This window comes from Esox lucius, chromosome 20 (genome assembly GCF_011004845.1).
Source record: "Esox lucius isolate fEsoLuc1 chromosome 20, fEsoLuc1.pri, whole genome shotgun sequence".
In the NCBI taxonomy this organism is placed as follows: Eukaryota; Metazoa; Chordata; class Actinopteri; order Esociformes; family Esocidae; genus Esox; species Esox lucius.
The window spans coordinates 6,565,028-6,589,646 of NC_047588.1; the positions used below are offsets into that span (position 1 = coordinate 6,565,028).

The 24,619-nt window shown below is 42.3% G+C and overlaps 1 protein-coding gene across 2 annotated transcripts in view; it reads left to right on the forward strand.

The window, feature by feature from the left end:
• Positions 1-24,619, forward strand: part of znf516 (zinc finger protein 516) — a 50,380-nt gene that overhangs the window by 4,877 nt on the left and 20,884 nt on the right. The window lies entirely within an intron of this gene.

Consider the following 24,619-nt stretch of genomic DNA (forward strand, 5'->3'; position numbering starts at 1 on the left):
AATTGTGGACACATCTTAAACTTGTACTTAATGCAACTAATCATTGATAGTTGTGTTTATTACATTTTAATAGTCATCAATCCCTGTAAAAAAAATCATAAACTTTGTATCTACGTTTGTTTGGCCTTGTTAGTCTTGTTTAAATGAGTTCTCATTAGTTATTGTTCTTGCTAGAATTTAACTTGAATATAGGATTTCCAATTTTGACACTAAAACCATGATCCATCAGTAATGTGATGTATGCTTTGCTAACAGGCGCTGTTCGGCCATAAACAAACTCAAAGCACACAAGTAGCCCACCAGATTGGTGGTGCTCATTTTCATTAAATCCAGTTTTTTTTAGTTAATGACAGTTTGCCTTAAACAGTCAAGTTAAATTGCATACGCATGAATAAAAACATGAATCTCTTACTTAAGCATTACATAAGGGTACTTAGACACAAAAAATCTAGAAGATTTATGAAACATTTGATTATATGGGGTCTTCTACACAGGTTTTTCAGCCTAAATTGACCATCAGGACATAATAGCACATGGAAATCCATAATGGCAAATCTGAATGGCTTAAAATTCAAAGGGACATGGATGTAACAAGCAAATATCTTTGTAGAGATGTTAAAAATCACAAAAACATTTGTTCTCTTTTTGATTTGAACACAAAAATGGTAGTGGGTAATTATTAGTTCATAAACTATTTATAGATAATTTCAATTTCATTACTTCTCAGACATCAGTAGCATTTGTCCTACCGAGTCAAACTAGTACCTGATAAGTCACTGTCTTTAACCTCAGAGCTGAAAATATTGCATGTGGTCTTGAGCAAGGCACTAAATCACTGTGGATGAGAGCATCTGCTAAATGATTAATACTTTTAAACATTTAATTACACATGAATGCTCCCTTTCCAATTCATGTGTTGTGTCTATTGTGCATTTGTCTCACATGAGAGCAAGAGAGATAATAATTATAAAAAAACAACATGTAATTATGAACCAACTCGTGCTGAGTCAATATATTTTAGCCCCTTAGCATATCACAAAAACAATCTTAAAAGAGCACTTTGATTAACACAGTAATTATTAAATTATTAAACCCATTGGTTGTGCTATGCTTTATTAAGGAACATGTCTAATAGATTTTGCATACCAATGCTGGCATTGTAGCTCTGATAGCTATGGGATTAAAAAACTGAAATGAGCTTAGGGAGAAGTAGCCCAAAGCCACGTGTCTGCAATCAGGGATTGGAGAGATTCTCTCTGTGTTTGGGGTGTGTGTCTGTGTGTGTTTGTCTTTCTCCCTGTGTTCTGTGTGTGTTTCTCTGTTTCTTTCTGTGTTGTGTGTATGTTTGGTGTGTGTGTGCGAGGGTGTATGCATGAGCTGGGGTGAGCATTTTGTCCCGTGCAGATGTCACCAGCTACAGTCGTGAAAAAGTAAGTACATACATTTTTTTTTTACATATTTGGACATATAAATATGTAATCTTCACTTAAGCACAACTGACAGATAAATGCAACCTACTTTAACAAATTACACTGAAAGATTATACTTTTCAATTATTCATTATTCAAAATTCCACAGAAATGCAATTACATAGTACACCCTAGCTTCAATAGCTGGTGTTGCCCCCTTTGGCTGCAATAACTTCATGTAGCCATTGATTGTAACAGTTTTTTTTGGCCATTGATCTTTACAGTACTGCTTCAACTGTATCTTATTTGAGGGCTTCAATTCCCCCCACAACATCTTTGATAGAATTGAGGTCTGGGCTTTCCATAGCCCTCTATTTATTAATTTTCTGCAATTTTGTTGTACATTTGGTTGTGTCTTTTTTTTTATTTTCCTGTTGCAAGACATATGTTTGGTTTTGCCCTGAGACTTGGAATTCATGGTTGACTCAACAATGGCAAGTTGGTCAGACCCTGAGGCAGCAAAGCAACCCCAAACCATAATGCCACCGCTTCCATGCTTAATGGTTTTTGTGAGGTTCTTTTTTGCATTGATTGTGGCAAGAAAGGCCTGTACATCGCTTGATGTAAATTTGGGGTACTTCTTTGAACATGATTCGTTCAGCGCTCTGGCTGATTTTCGTGGGACTATACCTGTTGTTTGTAGATTGTCAATGATCTTTCTCAATTTCTAGATGATCCATTGGACTGTGGACTGATTTACTTCAATTGCTTAGAAATGGCCTCCCATACTCATGGGCATCAGCAGTCCTTCTTCTGAGGGCCTTGGATAGGTCTTTTGATGTTGGCATGATTTGTTACCACACAACCATATGGTTGAGACCAAAGCAGAGTTTCTAATCTTTATGAAAGGCTAGAGACTGCAAAGTCACTCTCTAATGATTTTCTAATCATTTGCACTTGTTTTGGTGCACCTGATTCTAATTTTAGCCTTTTAATCTGATGGTGAAGATAAGGATATACTAAGGATGAACTTGTTCCGCATAAGGAAATTGCATTATTTGTTTATTTTTAATTGCATGAACGATTTCATTGGTGTAATTTGTTAAGTTGAATTTTCCAATCAATTAATCAATGAATGTGGATGGAATTTAGTGGAATTTTATGTATCCAAATACACAATTCCACTTTTCACATGACTGTAATAGCTCACAGGCATTATTGATCCCTGTTTAATAAACACACTGCACCACAAAATAATTAGATTATAAGCAGACAGATTGTTGAATAGGAGAATCACCAACCATCAACTATTAATGTGAGAAAATGTTTGATAATAAACCATATTTTCTTTTCTAATTAATCATCCATTGCGTTGTAATGGAACATTATTCAAAAGTCAACAGTTACATTTATTATATCAGACATTTAGCATTTGAACACGACTGTATAAACAAAGAAAATCTTTTGGGGAAATGTCTTGTAGTTGATTAAGTAGTTCAAATTAAATCACTAGTAAGTTGGATAGTGAAATACAACACTGTTCCGGTTTTGTCTACGTGGATAGCTAATAACATGTCCTCGTTGCTATATATTATTTTAACACTGTGATATCTGTGAAAATACCTAAGATTTTAGGTGGAGGTTTTTCCTGTCTTACTTCCTGTCTCCATTCTTCACCATCTTTTTTTATCTTAGTAGTACCCTTACATGTTCCCCTAAAACTAGTAGTCGACTGACACGGTGCCCTGGAACAGTCCCTTATTAATGTGGCCTCCACTGGCCCTGTGTCTGTCTGTCAGCTGTAGGACCGAAGCTGTGGACTTCCTCACAACCTCGTTCATATTTGATGAGCCACTGTGAGTCACACTGAGTCCCCGCAAGCTCTAAACCCCCACCGTAGGACCTGGAGGTAGGGGATGGAGGAGTGGAGGGATGGGTAGATGACACGCTAAGCTTAATCCCGATTGGTTCTCCAAAGGTCAACCGTGGGATTTGGGGTACACAGGCAACGTTTCCCAAACTTGACCCCTCCTCATTGGCCGCGACATTCACATCTGGAAATATTATCACGTTTGGGAACGCTAGTTTTAAAACATGCACTCCCCTCGGCTGTGAATGTGGTCCTGTAAATACCTTTCAATACCAGTCAATGTTCTAACAAACATGTAATTTAGTTGAGAATTATGAACAGTGGGACAATGAGCTGGCGCCTTGTTTTCTTTTTTTTTTCTGGTCCATAAAATGAACAACAGGAGATGCTGTAATGCAGTCTTCCTGCTGTGAGGAGATGTGCTTCATGGTGGCTGGTGAAGGCTCTCTAATTAGATTAGATTAGCACAAGAGTGAAGGCTGGACAGACTCACATGCAGGCCACACCCAGCAGCCACAGTCAGACATTCTACTAGCCCGGCAGAATCATTGGAGAATATTAAAAGAAGCATTACAGAACTTGGGTTGCACTTGACCGAATGGCTGTCCCCTAAGAAGACAGACATATAGTCAGGAAATTTCCTGATGTAAAATTAAAAAGCAATCCACACCCATGATGCAAAGCCTGTATTATTTGTCTAAAACAAAAGGATTTGTGTGCTTTAACAGATGACAACATGAAAACCAAAACAGTTTCTGCCTTCCAGTTAACCCGCCTTCTGAGGTGATGGTCTAGTTTTTGAAGAAATACACTGAATAGAGGTGGGATGTAATAGCAGAGTACGATACTAGCACAGGCCCTAGTCATTGTGCTCTTTGTAGCCCGGTGATATCTGATTGAGAACAAGCTGGAAATGTCTCTGGGCTACAGCAAATCATCCACCACAGAGGTACTGATCGTTAGTCGCTGATGTCAGCCTCTCCTTGTCATGATGGAAGGGGCATATTTTTGATCTTCCTCCTTATTTATGGGTGTGTTATGGGCTGTTTGGGAAATTGCGAGTATTTAAAGGACTCATGGAGCCTAGCTACCTCAGGCCTAGCTCCAGGATGTCACTAAGCAGGCTTTAATAAAGGATAATTAGTTTTGGCGAGACAGCTGTGTGTGCCTTCATATAGGCTTTTTCTTACCTTCAAGCCTATATCATACAAACATACGTTTGTATCATACATGTAAGCTCAATGCTGTAAGTAGTGACTCATTCCAATAAAAATAGGCTACTGAATAGCAGTTTGGCCTAAAATACCAACATCTGTGAATGTGAAATAAGCAATAACACAGCCAAGGTTTAGTAAACTTATTATCAGATTGCTAGATTACAATTATGCGCTGATCAGTATTGCTTTCTTGAACAATTTTGCATTAGTCCTAAAAAACAACAACACAGATGTTCTTCGCAGTGGTGCTCTCTTAAGTGATCAAGTCTCGCGCAAACCTCCTCGTGTGGAAAAGCTGAACGGCAGAGTTGGCCCGGGATGGCTATTTGATTTCTCTGCCTCTGTCAGCAGCTGTGTTTGCTGTCTCAGAATGAGTGGAGGGAGAGGGGAAGTGAGAGAAATATGCTGTGAAACGGAGAGACAGAGAGCGAGCCGTAGAGCGTGGAGGCAGGGGCAGGCTGGCTTTTGAGGTCACCGAGGGTGGGGGTGAGGAGGGCGACGCCAGGGCTAATGAGCTCGCCCAATAGCCACGTGTGGAGCTCAGTTCAGAGCCGGACAGGGGTGACTGCCTCACGAACCGCAGACCGCGTTGGCCGCTCTCCAGTTCACCAGCCAACGATATCAGAGATAGATGCTTTCCCAAGCGTCTGTTCTCCCTTCGAACACTCCCTCTCACTTGATTTCCTCATTGCCAAAAGGCTGTGCTGCCCTGGACTAGGCTTTATCTGCTCCACACCTTCCACTGGTGGAGGTCTTTCCATGGGTTTCTGCAGCCAGCGGTCAGCGTATTTCCACTGGGGGATGCCAAAGTTCCTCTTGGGCCATTCAAATTACGATGACATTAATATTTTATTCTAACTGACGTTTTTCCAAAGCAAATTGTCGTGAATATATTGTAGTTATTGTACAATATTCTGTATGCTGTGTTTCCTTTGGCGGCCATTGGTTTTTGTTAGGCATACATTTGCTAAAGATTTTAGCTTCACTGTCTGGGTTGTAGGAATCCCCGAAAGGTTTTCGAAGGGATCTCATCTTGTTTCGTTGACGCTCAGCTGGTTTTCTATGACAATGTTGTGATTTCAGAAGGGCCTGATTTTGTTTCTTTAAGCTTGCCCCGGGTCACTGTATGAAACCCTTTACTAGTTCCTGCTGAGGCCTCAGACAAATGGCCTTGTGAATGGTAATCTAATAGACCTGGAAGACCCAGAGCTCATTGAATATTACTGAGTAGAGGAGACACATGCAAATGCGCGCACACGCACTCCCTCTCTCTATTCTTCCTCTTCTCTCTGGAATGATAGTTGTCATGGTATTCCCATAACAACGTCAGCGAGACAGAGGCTCTTTGCTCTCTAGACTCCCGGCAGGGATAATCTAATCCCTGGCCCTAGAACTCTATTTAAAGAGCCAGATAATCCCATCAGATTATACCTGGCCCAGTACCACAAAATCACCCAATTCATGCTTAATAGCCATGGATGGAGAAATATGTTAGCCTTTATAACCCAGGGAAGAAGCAGGGATGTGTTTATTAGGGCGTGACCCATAAAATGTTGTACAACTGTTAGTAATCTTTGTTCCTTCTTGCACTGTTTGCTAATTCATTGAGTATGGTTTCCTATTACTTCGTTGTTTGTTTCTCACTTAGCTATTTTAAGATTGATGCTAACTGTAAATTGCTCTGGTTAATTGAAGTAACTAAAACTTATATATCTACAAGGAACTTGAGTGTTTCTTACTGGACAAATACAGTTTGTCTCTTCCCATTTTAATTGTTTACTTTCGCTTGTTGACTAATAAACTACAGTCAATATACAAAGGTTATGATGAGAGAATTCTAATATACCATAACTTGTTTTAGGTCTCCCAAGCGTTGGTAAACCTCGACCTGGATAAGAACCAGGGTTGGTTCAAGTACACTGGGATGCAGTTCCAGAGGTCAAAGCACCACTCAGAAGCCTCAAATCGGTTCATGGTCTGACTCCTAATGACAATGTTAGCTTGTCTTAACGTATTCTGAACCTAGCTAATGAACTCGACCGTGGTTTTAGACAAGCAGGCTCTGCTTCAGGCTGGCATCATTGGCCCAGATATGGTTACTGGGAACAGTTGTATTGTCTGCAGCTTCTCCGATGTGCAGCTCTGTTAGACTGATACTGTGTATCTGTGTATCAGTTTGTCCTCCACTATCACTGTTTGGCAGTGCTGCTCTCTCTTTCCTGGGTCCTTTATTCGGTGCTTTATAGGCGTGAGTTTACTTTGTTGTTCTCGGTAAGGTGTTCAACTACGCTGATAAACACACACAAACAGACCCTCAGTCTTGCATACTCACACATAAAAACAGACCCTCCGTCTTGCATACTCACACATAAAAACAGACCCTCAGTCTTGCATACTCACACATAAAAACAGACCCTCAGTCTTGCATACTCACACATAAAAACAGACCCTCAGTCTTGCATACTCACACACAAACAGACCCTCAGTCTTGCATACTCACACATAAAAACAGACCCTCAGTCTTGCATACTCACACACAAACAGACCCTCAGTCTTGCATACTCACACATAAAAACAGACCCTCAGTCTTGCATACTCACACATAAAAACAGACCCTCAGTCTTGCATACTCACACACAAACAGACACTCAGTCTTGCATACTCACACACAAACAGACCCTCAGTCTTGCATACTCACACAGCCATTTACAGTACATGGGACAACCTAGACGCCTGCTTTAGGGTTGCATTCAGACACAAAAACACACACAGAATCATGCGCACAAACACACACATTGAAAAGAATACAATTACAAATAATTTGTCTGTATTTGCTGTGTAACAGGACTGAGGTTTTAGCAGTGATTGGGCAGGCTGAGGGAGGGGGGGTGAGTCAGGGAGAAAGAGAGAGAGGCACGCTGCTTAGGTCTTGGTTGTCACGGCAACAATGTGGCACGCCCGGCAGGTGAATACAGTTGGAATCACTGAGCTCTGTCACTTACTTGTCTTGAGAAGTGAAACAAGAGATCACTGCACATTGTTTACACCGCGGCAATGTTCAGCCAGGTGCGTGTTCAGCTTCGCCGTGTACATCGAACTAGATGTCAAAACTTGACATCATGGGAAAACCTCTACTTTTGTGCATGGTTGAATTGGAAGCAGCTCATTGGTTAACTGTTTAGACATTCATTCAGACTTAAGGTTAGAGATGAGGTTTGGGATGGTGTCAAAAGGAAACAAAACCCCCACCAAAACAGCAAAACATCAGGTAGGCAAATGGCTTTCAACTACATAGGACACCGAGCTTAATGTCTAATGGTAGATTCTGGATCAGGCAATCTTCTTTTGTTTTGTCGTACTAGATGGCTCTAGTGTACAATTGAGAGCAGTTCCTGAAACACCTAAATGACCAGGTAAAGGCAGGTAAGGTTTTCATTGAGAACCTCCTCCCGCTGCTGAACTCAGTCATGGGCTGGTGATCACTAGGGAAGTACATTTAGTTTGTTACAACTGACAGTTGGTTAAACCTGGAAGATTTGAATTTGTCCAGTTAACCAGACATGAGAAAACAATCATCTACTACTTTTATCCTATCGCTTTTCTCCCTTGTCTGTATCTTCAGGCAACACCCCATGAACCCCTCAGAACAGAATCATGGACATGTTGATGCTGTCTATGTATAATGGACTGTGATGTATAAAACACCCAGCTTTGAGTTTAGCACAGCCGTGTTTTTGTAGGAAGATCCAGCAGCTCCTTTTTATCATCGAAAACTGGCAAAGATCTAGGATGACAAGACTTGGATGGCTGTTTTTTTACACACCTAACGCAGACTCTGTCCTAACATTTTCTTTGATCTGCGGGTATGACAATCATCTAATCAAAGTGACAAAAATGCACCTGCTGGAATGTAAGAGCGGGCAGCGAACTGAGAGTTCAGTAGAGCCGTCCTAACTGACACTTCTGACAGATAAGTGGTTAGGAGGTCAGAATGCATCCGACTGGACCCACCCTCCTTCACCGTGGGTTCCAGGTCCTGGCCCGAGGCTCTTGGGTCAGATTTCCAACGATTCAAGGATACAAGCGCTCCTTCAGCCCTATGGTCACTGGCTCTTTAATGGAGGGAGTAGGAGAAGATAGACTAGTCTGTTCATAGCAGTTACATTGTTCATTGTAGTCATGCGATGATGATGAAGACAATGATGATGTTTTTGGTTTCGCTTATGCATCTAACCTACACTAAGTATGTCAACCCCTGATTTGTAATTAGGAATGCTAATGTTGAGTGTTAGTATTGTAATTCATAATGGCTGCCAGTCCATAACTGACGCACATATCATTTGTACTGCCTTTCTATTCCAGTTACTGCCATTCAGATCTGTCTGGTACAGAAAATGCCCTGTGTGCCAAATGAAGTCGAAACTTGAACTTGTATGCATCCCTTACTTCCCGACATATTCTGTTTTTACATGCAGGAACTTTCCACAAGCGATACTGTGTGCTCCGTCAATTGGCAGGTTGTGGCTCCACCATGCTTAGGTCAGTGTTGTTGAACAGCAACTAATAAGCAGATCTGTGCGTATGTGTATGTGTGTGTTCCTTTCTCAGATTACAAAGCAGAGTGGAGTCTTCTTAGAGTGGGACTTGTGGCAGAGTAACTTATTTAGTTTATCTCTCGGGCTAAGAAACACCCCTGGAAACCACCTGTGTCTGACATACGTCTTAAATACTTCTGTCACTTAAAGGTGCATTCTGGGATTTTTGGCCACTAGCTTTGAAAGTTGTGCTGTTGAGCTTATGTCTTAATAATGTGCTCTGTTATGTATGTGTTGATATGTAACCCATGTCAACAAAATCCCTCGCTTTCCAATATGGAATTTCATGTCTAACTGAGGTATGATAGTGTTTATACTCATACATTATGCACCTATAAGCAACAGATGACACATCCATATTACACGTGCATATTACACAGCTACATTACACAGCCAGAGGTTTATAATATATCCCAGAGTCCCAGACTTCATCTTGATTGTATGACCTTTTGTGTTATAGTGGCAGGGGGAATCTGAATCAGACCGTCCATATGTATAAAAGCACTGGACGGACAATGTAATGGCTGGAATAGAGGGAATGGATGGGATTCAACACATGGAAACCGTAACTGTGGATGCGTCCTCCTCAATTAAGGACACACCACCTGGGCATTTGTATTAACAAATCTCATGTAACACCATAAAGTGTTTAGGCTGATATTAAACCCTGTTTGGTTCCGAGGCTGTATGCTAACCTACGTCTACTTTGGCGTTATGCTGGGTTGGCCTTTGGGAAGCAGAAAGTGGTCCAGTTGTAGCATCAGTAAGCCGACAGAAAGGGGAAGCTTCTGAAATACTTATCCTATCAGATTCTACCCCATAGGAGCTTTCTGGGTTAGGAGCGTTTGGAGATTGGAGAGCGTGTTTGATTTCTTTCCTGTGGTTGGAGCCTGCGGTTTCTGCTCTCCCGCTCTCTTCCTCCCTCTTTTTCTCTCCCTTTTTCTTTGCTTATCTCTTTCCGTCACTTTCTGTTTGACTTCATCTCTCCTGCGTTCTCTTACTTTCTCACACACCTTCTATCTCTCTCTTTCTAACCCCACCCCACCCCAACAACCCATCCTTCTTCAGAGGGAGCTTTCACTACTGCTTTCACTGTTAGTTTAGACTTTCCACTCGGTGAGTTAACAGGCAAGGCGGATGTTCACCAACAGGAATCCGTCAGCCCTCTGAAGACATGACCCAGATGTCCAAGGTCCTACTAAATCACATCGTTATGCTCATTTTAAGGTCTCTGAGGCAAAGGAACTACTTTGCATGTACCCTTGTAAACAGACCTGGTTTCAAAAGCCATTTGAAATCATTTTGATTGCCAGGTCTGAGTTTGATTGATCTTGCCCAGCTCTGCGGACCAATAGAATAGGCCCAACACGTTAAACTACCGCCTCTGGTTACCGCCCAGAGCAAAAGATTTTCTAAATGTATTTGAACTGAGGGGTCTGCTCATGAACGCCTTGGTAAGTCCTCTGTAAACCTGGGGAACATCAAAGGCCTGTTGTTCCCCTAAAGCAAAGGTAGCATTGTGTCGGCTCTGACTTTTCCTGGTTGGTACGGCCTCAGGCAGATGTTTCTTTCTGTTACCAGTACCAGTGAAATTCTATGACATAACAACGACATGTTTGAGGGGATAATATTGGATTTCACCCACTGGTTAATTTCTTGCATCTCTTTGTGACGCGTGACTGTTGTTTTCAGTTGTTTAAAGCAGTGTCTGAGGCTCTGTTACTTGGATGTCATTTGGCTGTTTTCAGTGACAACACTCCCATCCTACGTGGTCAGTGTTTGTGTGGGTTTGTGTGCGTGTGTGTGTGCGCATGCATGTGTGTGTGTGCGTGATTTTGTTAGTTGAGAAAAATTGCTTTGTTAGTTGAGACCGGAAAATTCTAAATGTCTCTCAATGTCCCTGATTATTCTCTCCCTTCCAATTCTTTTTCTCTGTCCGAACTCTTCATTGCTGTTCTTCACTGTCTACAAACTCATGCTTTCACTCCTTCAATTTCATGGTGGGGAAGTTAAATCAGTTAAAACCACAAAAGATGAAGGAAAAACCAAGGCGAAGCAGTTTATTGATCATTTGCAGTTTGATAACATCTTGTGTTTTTCAGTCCGACACGGGAGCCGGCTGTTGTTCTGTGTGTCTGTTAGTGGTTGTGTGGCTGGTGAGAAGCCTCTCTCATGGGCCCGCTATGCTGAGGGGAACATACAGGGACTTCATTGGCCTAATTGCATTCCAGAGAGGCTCATTTAAGGTGCTGTTCTAGGGGGTTATTCTGGGTTATTCTGGGGGGGGGGGCTTCATATGGCAGGATCAGCTCCCCACCCCCCCATGTCTACTCACTATCTACAGATGTAGGATCATCATTCGATCCAGTGTGCGAGAGAAGGGAAAAAATCCTGCATCACCAGGAAATAAGAAAATACTTTTATTTCCCATTAATACGGTAGTTTTACATTTCCCTATTTTCAGGAAACTGTACGATGATCAAACATAAGATCCGTACATCTGGCAACCAAAAAACGAGCCCAAAAACAAACAAAACAAACCAATCTTTAGCAGTTCCTCAGTGTTTAGTCAATGCTTTGTCTTTACACGGTTTAGTCAGTGCTAGTTAGTCTCGGGTTAAGTGGCTAAAGTACAAGTGAGTATAGCTGTCATGGGTAGAAGAGGGCCCTTAGATTTACATAAATAGGCCGGTCCCACGGGAGCAGCAAGGGGTTAACGAGTGGTGTGAGAGAAACAGAAGGGGCAGAGTGGGGAGGGAATCCCACACACACTCACACACACCCCCCCACACACACACACACAGTGTTCCAGTGCCTGATCAGCCACTGGAGTTAACCTTGCAGATGTGGGTCAGTTTGGGGACCTTTTTTCACTGTGGGGGGTGGGGTGGGGAGGTAGTGTGCTTCCTTTTTTCATATGCTTCTCATTTTTGAGAAAGCACAACACACACAGGAAATAAGTTTACCAGTCTGTGGTGAGGTGTTTTTGGAATTGGTACAGTTTTCTACAGTAATTTGGTAAAATGCTACAATAAAGGTGAACACAAAAACGTTTTAGGCATTGATTTATTGTATAAAAAAATGCCCCTCTTAACATCATTCAAGAAATGACAAATAAAATCCTAAAAATAGCGTTTGTAACTTCCTCAGTGATTATGGAAACCAAAGTTTCTCAGCCTCAGCCAGGATTATCTTTCAATGACTCTGTTGCACTTCCACTGTTGGTTTGTTGACTAGGTTAGTACGTTCTAAACGAAGGTAAAATTTGTTGAATGCAGTCCACTTTCTTCAGCATTGTTAATCACTAGCTTGAAAAATGTACTTTTTCCATGGAAACACAGAGGTTTTAGAATTAGTGATCATGAAACATCAGTACTGAGATCCAGACCCGGTGCCAAAAGGGGGGCATTGCCCCTCCAGATCAAATCTGTGCCCCCCAAGTTTTGTTTCCACATAAACACTGCAAAAAGTGTATGAACTAGATATGCATCAGTCATCCCCCTCAGTCATTCTCCTCAGTACATCCTTCACCGGAGCCTGCTGGGATCTATACTGAAAGTTTGTTGCAAAAGTGACATATTTTGAGCTTTTAGTAGCTCTTCTTATATTGTGCCAAGTATAATAACTCTGTAATTCAAGTGAGTGACGTAGAAGCACCTTGCAAAGCTGCTCCATAGTCATCTAAAGGAAACGGTTTATTCCCTCCTAGATATGGTGGGTAGTACTCAAGAATCACTGCAGGAGGTGACAACATGGAAATTTGACTGTGGCAATTGACGTTATAGTGGCAAACATGTTACTTAGTTGAGCTCCATGAGCTGCTATATTTGCTTTGGCAACTTTTACTCAAATTTGATCTATACAGATAGGATTTCCACCAACAATAAATTGTCTTTTTCCCCGAATTGAATAGCTTCACTGTTATATATGCTCTCCACAACATCATTGGCATGTTCTTTGCATGTGAGAGGCACATTTGACAGCTGCACAAACAAAGCATCGGCCAAGCATTGGACACAGAGCAGAGCAGGAATAAAACTCAGCGGTTCTCTTAACAAACATTATAACAATTAACATAGAGCCTAATATGACCTGTGGCGGTAGACTGGCGCTTTAAAATACTGTGTTCTGTACCTCAGGCAATGAAATGAAAAATGTCAGTAGGCTATGTTTTATTATTGTAGCCTCAATGGGTTTAATTTGGAGTATCAAACACAATAATACCATTAATGACAGGGAAAAGGTTGATTACATAATGTGATATTGTCTTAGACAATAATATAATTGTTTGGATAACACCAGAACATTGTTTTTGAGCTATTTTGCTGTATTTGCAACAAAACAGAAAAACAACATTGTTTCTCTGACTGAACTTATTCTTCATCTTCTTTTTAAATTGGGAAACAATTTGTTTTCAACACTTTTACTTTCATGACTGATAAGTTCTTCAATTTCCTAGGGCAAGATAAAAAAAACTATTATCCACCCACATTTAAAAAAAATCTCTGCCCTCACTTGTTCCATTGTATTCACATTCTCAGCATATTTTGTGTGTTATTTTCTAATTTAAACTCAATAAAACTAAATAAAACTCTGGATAATCCCTAATAGTTGGAGTTAAAAGAAATAATAATAAAATACTGAGTATAAATAGCATGCAGAAAAATATGTGATTTCTGTTATCATTGTTTGTTGTACAGCTATGCATGCTCCCGGCATGGAGATGCTAGATAAGCTGGGTTAATTTGGTTAGCTAGCAACCAAAACCTTTGAATCACTTTCCATTCTAACTAATTGTGAAATTAACACATTTTATCCACATAGCATATCTGTATTATTGTCAAACAAATGCATCAATCAAATGCACAGCACTTTCAGACAGGCTAGTTCCTATTAAGTTACTATGTGGATTGGGACCAGGTTGGGTGAGAAGCATGAATTGGCAGACATGATGCAGAATTGGAAGCACAGTTCTGACGGCCAACTACAAGCTGAAGAACATTGAGAGGGTTTATTTATTGTTCCCCTGTTGGAGTTTAACAAAGTTCTTGTTTTGTCTGGTGTGCAGCTGAGAGAGGCAGTCTTATTGTTCATGTTTTTTTATCAGGACTTCTGATAAAAATGTAAGAGGAGTCCTGTTGTATTCACAGCGTTTACTTTAAAGTGAATGAGATTGCCCATGTGACAAATAGCTTATTAGCAAATACGCTCTGAATGGCTATGGCAAACTGGTCTATGTAGGGTTTGAAGCTGACAAATTTTTTATACACTTTTATTAACAGCTTTTTTGTCAATTTTTCTACACAACTTTGCTATCGAATTTTCACAAATTCCTTAGTTTATGTAGTGTGACAAACATTCTTTGAAAGTACCAAAACATTTAAAATGACCACATTTATGACATAAAATATGAAAATGGCACATTATTCCTTATTGTGTACCTGAACATATTTAATGTGGGTAAAATGCTTTCAGTTTCAATTTAAAAGACATGCAGGAAATACAGGTATTTTGAAAGGACACACAATACCTCGATGATCACAAACTATGCACTAGGTAAATGGAGAGATTAGGAAAAGCCTGTAGAATGAATATCCGTACAGGCCATGGATAACTATCAAATAATGTGCAAATATGAACTTGAGTGACATGGGAGCAACAACTGATTCATACACACCTAAAGAGAACACATTGGACCCAAGACGACAGATGTTGAAGAGGCCTCAGCACAGTTCCTTAATCAAAACAAGTGTGTCTTTGTCTGCTTTTCAGAGAGTTCAATTTAGTTTGTGAGTTTTGACATTGTTAATTAGTTTTTACTTTTATTTAAAATTCTACATTTAATGTCAAAATGTCTGTTTTATTTATATATATATATATATATATATATATATATATATTATATATATATATATATATATATATATACAGTGGGGAGAACAAGTATTTGATACACTGCTGATTTTGGAGGTTTTCCCACTTACAAAGCATGTAGAAGTCTGTCATTTTTATCATAGGTACACTTCAACTGTGAGTGACGGAATCTAAAACAAAAATCCAGAAAATCACATTGTATGATTTTAAGTAATTAATTTACATTTTATTGCATGACATAAGTATTTGATACATCAGAAAAGAAGAACTTAATATTTGGTACAGAAACCTTTGTTTGCAATTACAGAGATCATACATTTCCTGTAGTTCTTGACCAGGTTTGCACACACTGCAGCAGGGATTTTGGCCCACTCCTCCATACAGACCAGCTGTCGCTGGGGAATACGGACTTTCAGCTCCCTCCAAAGAGTTTCTATTGGTTTCAGGTCTGGAGACTGGCTAGGCCACTCCATGATCTTGAGATGCTTCTTACAGAGCCACTCCTTAGTTGCCTTGGCTGTGTGTTTCGGGTCGTTGTCATGCTGGAAGACCCAGCCACGACCCATCTTCAATGCTCTTACTGAGGGAAGGAGGGAGGTTGTTGGCCAAGATCTCACGATACATGGCCCCATCCATTCTCCCCTCAATACGGTGTAGTCGTCCTGTCCCCTTTGCAGAAAAGCATCCCCAAAGAATGATGTTTCCACCTCCATGCTTCACGGTTGGGATGGTGTTCTTGGGGTTGTACTCATCCTTCTTCTTCCTTCAAACACAGTGAGTGGAGTTTAGACCAAAAAGCTCTATTTTTGTCTCATCAGACCACATGACCTTCTCTCATTCCTCCTCTGGATCATCCAGATGGTCATTGGCAAACTTCAGATGGGACTGGACATGCGCTGGCTTGAGAAGGGGGACCTTGCGTGCCCTGCAGGATTTTAATCCATGACAGCGTAGTGTGTTACTAATGATTTTCTTTGAGACTTGTCCCAGCTCTCTTCAGGTTATTGACCAGGTCCTGCCGTGTAGTTCTGGGCTGATCCCTCACCTTCCTCATGATCATTGAGGCCCCATGAGGTGAGATCTTGCATGGAGCCCCAGACCGAGGGAGATTGAAGTCATCTCGAACTTCTTCCATTTTCTAATAATTGCACCAACAGTTGTTGCCTTCTCTCCAAGCTGCTTGCCTATTGTCCTGTAGCCCATCCCAGCCTTGTGCAGGTCTACAATTTTATCCCTGATGTCCTTACACAGCTCTCTGGTCTTGGCCATTGTGGAGAGGTTGGAGTCTGTTTGATTGAGTGTGTGAACAGGTGTCTTTTATACAGGTAATGAGTTCAAACAGGTGCAGTTAATAAAGGAGGGCTTCTTAAAGAAAAACTAACAGGTCTGTGAGAGCCGGAATTCTTACTGGTTGGTAGGTGATCAAATAATTATGTCATGCAATAAAATGCAAATTCATTATTTAAAAATCATACAATGTGATTTTCTGGATTTTTTTAAGTGTACCTATGATAAAAAGTATAAACCTCTACATGCTTTGTAAGCAGAAAAACCTGCAATATCGGCAGTGTATCAAATGCTTGTTCTCCCCATTGTACATACACTCACCTAAAGGATTATTAGGAACACCATACTAATACTGTGTTTGACCCCCTTTTGCCTTCAGAACTGCCTTAGTTCTATGTGGCATTGATTCAACAAAGTTGCTGAAAGCATTCTTTAGAAATGTTGGCCCATATTGATAGGACAGCATCTTCCAGTTGATGGAGATTTGTGGGATTCACATCCAGGGCACGAAGCTCCCGTTCCACCACATCCTAAAAATGCTCTATTGGCTTGAGATCTGGTGACTGTGGGGGCCATTTCAGTACAGTGAACACATTGTCATGTTCAAGAAACCAATTTGAAATGATTCGAGCTTTGTGACATGGTGCATTATCCTGCTGGAAGTAGCCATCAGAGGATGGGTACATGGTGGTCATAAAGGGATGGACATGGTCAGAAACAATGCTTAGGTAGGCTGTGGCATTTAAACGATGCCCAATTGGCACTAAGGGGCCTAAAGTGTGCCAAGAAAACATCCCCCACACCATTACACCACCACCACCAGCCTGCACAGTGGTAACAAGGCATGATGGATCCATGTTCTCATTCTGTTTGCGCCAAATTCTGACTCCACCATCTGAATGTCTCAACAGAAATCGAGACTCATCAGACCAGGCAACATTCTTCCAGTTTTCAACTGTCCAATTTTGGTGAGCTCGTGCAAATTGTAGCCCCTTTTTCCTATTTGTAGTGGAGATGAGTGGTACCCGGTGGGGTCTTCTGCTGTTGTAGCCCATCCGCCTCAAAGTTGTGCGTGTTGTGGCTTCACAAATGCTTTGCTGCATACCTCGGTTGTAACGAGTGGTTATTTCAGTCAAAGATGCTCTTCTATCAGCTTGAATCAGTCGGCCCATTCTCCTCTGACCTCTAGCATCAACAAGGCATTTTCGCCCACAGGACTGCCGCATACTGGATGTTTTTCCCTTTTCACACCATTCTTTGTAAACCCTAGAAATGGTTGTGCGTGAAAATCCCAGTAACTGAGCAGATTGTGAAATACTCAGACCGGCCCGTCTGGCACCAACAACCATGCCACGCTCAATATTGCTTAAATAATTTTTCTTTCCCATTCTGACATTCAGTTTGGAGTTCAGGAGATTGTCTTGACCAGGACCACACCCCTAAATGCATTGAAGCAACTGCCATGTGATTGGTTGATTAGATAATTGCATTAATGAGAAATTGAATGGGTGTTCCTAATAATCCTTTAGGTGAGTGTATATATATATATAAGCATTCAATTTGTAGTGGTCTCTTAATTATAACCCTTCTATTCCTCACTCAAAACCTTCCTTTTCAACTTTTTGGAAAGGAAAGAAAAAGGTGCGGTGGTCTCTTAATTTTTTTTGGAGCTCTGTAATTTTATTCGGAGCTCTGGATGTATATATAATATATATACTTTTGTATATGATTAATTGATTAATCAAAGTAGTAATCAACAGATTCATCTATTATCACAGTTGCAGCATTAGCATTAGCTTTGTAGTTCACTCCAGTGCTTTTCATCAAGTCATGTGATAATTGACAGATATACACAGACAGATATACAGTCAAATGTTTGTTCTTCTTCAGCAACTCAGACAACGACATGGCAGCGTAAAGACAACACAGATGTAGCCACAAGGGTGGTTAAAACCCAGATGTATTGTTGCGTTGACTGCACCCTGATTCCGCTTCTACAACCTCCTGAGGTAAAACAGACAGAGAATATTGAAGCCTACAAATAGCCACAGGATTTCTATTTCTTCTGTTCAGAAACAAGGCAGAGACATGCTGCATCCCAAATCATGACAAATCTGAAGGAAGGGGGAGGTTCAGTGGGGGATACCTTAAAAAATGTAGGGAGGGGAGCAACTAAGTAAAGAGGGTCCTGAAGCAGCAACTAACTGAACAGTGTATGGAAGATAAATACAGAGGGAGATTTCCAGATACACCCTGCATGGCTTTTTAATGAGTGATACTCCACATAGAAATGGGGCTTTTAACTGAATGTAGAACTTGAAACATTTAACCTAACCCCAAAATGAATATTCATGAGCAATTCCCCCCTCCTCACACCACCACTTTTTACCTGAACCCATGTGTTCCAAATGTGAAGGGTGGGGTCTGGAATTGGTCCAAGAGTTTGAAGACAAAGCTTTCAACCAGGCGAACCAGAACAGGCTGTGAGAACGAGTTGAACTGCTCCCAAAGTTTCCAGAACAACTGTCTGATTTCAACAGAAGACACCTCCCATCCCAGGCTCAACCAGCGCAGCACCCTCCCCGAAATCAAACATGACAGTGTTGACCCAAACACCTGCTCTGTCCCCAGCCCCCCCCCCCCCTCGCCCGGGAAGCCCTCTGAGACACAACCCGGGATGGGGACTCAGCGGAGCGCTTTTCATTCGAAAGACCCTTCTCACATACATAGAGGGAACCCACGAACACCCCCTTTACAAAGCACCTTCTTTCCACCCTACTTATCAGAGTGGCTGGGGACAACCAGACAGAGAAAGAGAGAGAGAGGAGACCTCCATTGTTTGTCTGGCCTGACAGATTAATGGCAGAGGTCTGGGGCCGTGTGGGGGTTGGGTTAGGATGGTATGGGTATAGTTGTTAGAGAATGGGTGGGGGGAGGAGACAATGGATGCTGCAAGCCCCCCCTCCCCCCGTCTGTGAGTATGACCCGCTCTGACAGTCCCAGACCCAGAACATGGCCCAGGCAGTCCAAGGGGACTCGTATGCCGCCCTCTGTCTAAACATTAAACGTCCCGTCCCGTGCACACCCAAACATAATTGTAACTGAGGCTAATAAGTTCAGGTCTAACAAACAGCCAAGACTAGATGACAAAACTCACACTCACAAAGTAGTTCAATATATTCCCTCCCATGATTTTTCTCAAATCGCAAAAAACCACAAACCTGCTTCCACCATTCCAGCAGCATTGTAACACATCATTCTTATAACCTACAGCAGGGACCACTTAAGATAGCAAAAACCGCTGTTTAAACGGACCACTATTAACTTTATACAACGTTGTGGAAGGCTATTACTTGTGTTTGTGTGTAATGGGGTGCACAATTAGAAACCCTTTTTGCTCCTCTTCATGTTGACAACTTGATAAAACGGCCTGACTTTACACAATAGACAGTACGTTATATAATTTTTTTTTCTGTTGTCTTTGCTACAATACTAGATTTACCAAAACGTTACCTGGTTAAACACTAATGCTGATCTCAATGCCAATCAACCGCCAGCTAGCTAGTTAACGTTAGGCCCAGTGGAACACCCGCTTCCCAGGCCGGAACTCAGTCACATATACTGTGATCACCGGCTGTTATGGAGGATTAGCGAAAACCACACATCCAAAGCCATTCATGGATCTTTATGAAATCACAACTTGTAGTTTGCTAGCAGCCCAAGGACAACAACATACTGTAAATGAGGAGTTTTATATTTTTTCTGTCATTGACATTTTGACGGTGATTTGATTAGTGTGAAGCCAGATCGTAAATGGCTTCCCTTGGTGGTGGGGCTGGGGGGAGGGGGGGTTCTAACGTGAGGACTACCCACAGTTCAGCTCAGCTCAAAGCTGATTGGCTAATTATTTTATGCTGTCTTTCATAACGGGATGTCAAAAGCGACTTGGCGTCAATCAATCAAGTGCTATGGCGGTGGTACTCTTTTTAGCCAGACAGGACTACAAATCCAGAGACTGAGGGGAGCTGTTTTGCACCAGGGGTTGACATCTTCTCCAGTAGTGATTCAGCCACTTGGAAATTTGAAAGGAAAATTAAGAAGACAGAATACATAGCGGTAATATGTGAATTAACATGAATAACAAATACATACTCTGACAAAAGCATTTGGCGTTGTCTAAAAACTTGCCGACACAAGTAGGTAATGTTTTTTGTTTGTTTTACGTCCACACCACAGAGTATCCCTCCCTTCCACTCGTTGGCTGGCTCTCTCCAAAGCCAGGTTTACAGCGGGCCTCTTTGTCTGCAGGCCGGGAGCAGGGAGGCAGAGCACAGTTTGTTCATAATGGATTATTGATTGGTCTGAGAATCCACTGGCTGGGGGGACGAGGGAGGGAGGGAAGGGTTGGGGGTTCTGTCCCGCCCTGAGCGCTGAATGTGTCCCCTTTACGAGTCCCCGTCTCTCTGCTGTGTGTGCATGTGTGTGTGGAAGTGATTTTAAAGAGTTCACTGTGGCTAATGCCCAAAGCACATGTGTGACTGACTGTGGCTTTCTGTTCAGTTGTTTTGTTGACTCTTCCTCTGCCTCAGTCTCCTTTATCTATCTGTCTCTTTCTCGCTTTTTCCTCTCTGTTTTGTCTCTCTTCCTCTCTCTCTCTCTCTCTCTCTCTCTGTATGGAACAGTGTTAAAAGCTAACAGTGTGTAGCATTTGAAAATATCTGGATACATTTGTGAAGCGCCCCTCTGTTTGGTCTTTGATTTCTGTGTGTGCTTGGGCACGCATGTGTGTGTGGGAAGGAGCAGTCCATCATTCCTTTTCCATCCCTATAAGTTTCTCAAAATGTTGCGTCCTGCTGGGTCCACAACAGACAACAGAGCTGATATGACTCTGAGCCATTAGCTTTGATGAAGAGGGTTGCGAGCGAGCGAAGGAGAGTGTGTTTCTAAATGGCGTAGCGCTCCACCTCTCTACACCCCCCACCCCTGTCTGTCGAAGACATGTCCTGCACATCCGTCTCACTGTGCCAGTGATGGAGAGCCCACCCTCCAGCTGACTATGTCGTCCGTCACATAACGACCAGGTCCAGCCACAGGGCACTCTGTGCTGCTCACACTGCCTTTTCCTGCCTTTCTCCTTGCCTGATGGAGAAAGAATGTTCCACGAGACCAGCTCCAGATGTCCCCAGAACCTCCCTGAGAACAGAGATGGAAATAGACTCAATGAGATAACCAAGAGCTAGAGATTCAGCTGCCTGAGTTCAACGTTTTGCGGGGTGGGGGTGGGGGTTTTGGGGCCGCTAGGGTGGCTCCAGCTGAGGGCGGTTCAAATTACCTCAGCGCCGCCCGGGTTGGACGGGTAGGATCTTGGACGGGGTCGCGTTGTCTTGTCGCCCTCCTTGTGGTAGGTCGGGCGTCTGCGAGCGTTATCGTGGTTGTTTGTCGGACTATGAGCTCACATCCAGGTTGTATGTATGCTGATGCAAATACTTCCTTGTTAAGTGAACAGTGTGCAGAGTGGCTTGGCGAGTCTCACAGGGCATATCTTGATCTTCGACTTTCTCGGATCTGCTGTGGAGGCATTGCAACATGGCCATAATCCAAAGAGGACTTAACTTTGAGAAGAAAATATATGATGGTCATTGCTATTACAGACTTCAGCTTAACTCAAGCCACGCTTCTGCATTGGGGTTAGGATCAATTCATTTTCAATTCAGGAAGCGCCTTCATATTGGAATTGGACTCTCCATTTTCTTCACAAATTTAATGAATTAAAATTGAATTGACCCCAATCTCTACCACGTAAATGTTTGAAGCTGGCCGTTAGCAAGATGGAGAGACAACTGAGGCAGTAAATTCAAGGTTAGGCTTATCGGGCTCCAAGGAGATTTTATAGGTCATGGGGACGGTGGTAGGGGGGGACGTGTGTTAGAATCAAGTCTTTCACAAGAAACCTGTGGTGAGTGTCGTTTTTGCGTTACTGTTACACTTATCATTGATCTCTTAGTAATGAATGGTAACATTGTCTACACACACAGACTCTCTCTCTCACACACACACACACACACACACACACACACACACTCCAAGCCAATTTGTCATTTCTTTCTTCATTTGTGTTGAGAGGGGAGCACAGTGTTTCTCCTGGAGCTAGGCTAATCTCATTACAGTTTCATTTGCACATGTGACCGTCTGGTGGAGGACAGGCTTAACGCCGGCTGAATACTTCCCCAAGAAGCAAACCCCATGTAATAACACACAAGATCATTGTTCTCTGTTTTACACCCATATAGGAAGAAATCAAGTTGGAATACAAGGGCTTAGGGCCCACTGTGAGTCAGCGCCGTGACTTGAGAGAGACGGGAGAGATATTAAGTAGCAAGAGAAAATAAACTGTTTAGATTGAAGTGTGTATTTGTCAATGTGGATGTCATTATCTGACGCTTGTTCGTCCTGTTTGTTCTGTTCAACAAGTGGTGTCAGTCATTTTATGCTGGAAGTTTTGGAAAATGTTTGTTGTTATTGATGAAATAATTTCTTTCCACTCAATATGCCATTAAAAAAAAAGTTATTGGAGAGGATGTGGTGTTTAGGGGAAGGGGAGGTTCTCAGCGGGTTTGAATGTTAAGCGGCGTGGATATGACATGTGGATATGTGAAATGGTTTGTCAGAGACTATATCATACATGCATGTATATATGGGTGCCTGGCGTTCATGGTGCATATTGCCTCAATCCATACGATGTGTGTGTAGTTCTTTGTTGTGTTTAAACTGCCGTACTCTCCCTGTGTAAACGCATCGCCCCTGTGGTGTCTGTGCACGTGCACGCGCGTGCGTTTTGACAGCCATTCCTCACCTCATCCCCTTATAATTATAATCCATTATCCACTTCTAACGACAGTCAGTTACACATCTTATTAGCTGCAGTTGATAACGAGTAAGCTGTAATCACACTGTCAATCATCTTTCCTAATCATATTTCACACTCACTGCTCCACTCTCCTGTTATAAACACTGTTTCCTTTTCCTTTCAGTCGTTTCTGGTGTCTTGTCAGGTTAAAATCAGTTGAATACGGTTGGAAAGTGGGCCTTTCGAGCTAAAACGTTCACATTAGTTGGTTCTTTAGCGGTATGTGTCCTGTGCTGCACCACAAATGGGCTTTTGTTGAGCCCACATTCAGAATTGTGGAACTAGTGAGATTGAGAAATGAGATAGAGGGTAAAGCAACTGACAAAGGACCTGTTTTGAAATGGAACTCTCTCTTTGGTGAGTCCTCTTTTTCTCTCTCCCTCACCCAGTCTTTTTCTCCTTTTATTTCTCTCCTCATCCCTCTCAGTCTTTTTCTCCTTTTATTTCTCTCCTCATCCCTCTCAGTCTTTTTCTCCTTTTATTTCTCTCCTCATCCCTCTCAGTCTCTTGCTCCTTCTATTTCCTTCCTCAACCCTCTCTTGCTCTTTCTCCCTCCTCTCTCCCACGTCTGTCCTTTGCATTCTCTCTCCCCATCTCTGTCTCTCTCTTTCTCTTTCACCCATCTCTGTCTCTCTCTCTCTCTCTCCCCATCTCTGTCTCTTTCTCTCTCACCCATCTCTGTCTCTCTCTCTCCCCATCTCTGTCTCTTTCTCTCTCATCCATCTCTGTCTCTCTCTCATCCATCTCTGTCTCTTTCTCTCTCATCCATCTCTGTCTCTCTCTCTCTCTCTCTCTCTCCCCATCTCTGTCTCTTTCTCTCTCACCCGTCTCTGTCTCTGTCTCTCTCTCACCCATCTCAGTCTCTTTCTCTCTCATCCATCTCTCTCTCTCTTTATCTCTGTCTCTCTCAGTATCTAGCCCAGTTGGCGGGTGTAGAAGACAAGAAACGAGCCACTTCCTGTTGTGTGCTTAAGATCCCTGCCATGTGATAGTGTGGGTTGAAGCAGACGTGGGGAATATGGTGGCTCAGGCCGGGCTGCTGTCGCTGATCTCCCTGATGTGAATGAGCGTTGCTCTCCGGAGCGATTGTGTGTAAAGTGTTGACTCAGCCGGAGTGGCGGCAGTGACAGCACCGTGCACAATCGCACACAGCAGCGCTTTCTGTCTGAAATTTCATCAGACGGGCCATTTGATATCCGCCCGCACACATAGAATATCAGGCCAGGCTTAGCTGCACAGACCCAGGTATTTCCACACCGGTGTTGCACTGAGAAAAGCCGAGAGGTACATTTATGCAAATGTGCAACAGACCAATGTCGGTGAAGTGGCATCGTTTTTGGCTATGCTAACACTGTGTCTTTGTTCTGCTCTCTTTCCATTTCTCTGTCTCTCCCTCTTTTACTCTCTCTCTTCATTTTCTCTCTCCCTCTTAATTAAAAAAAAATAATTTATTGAAATGA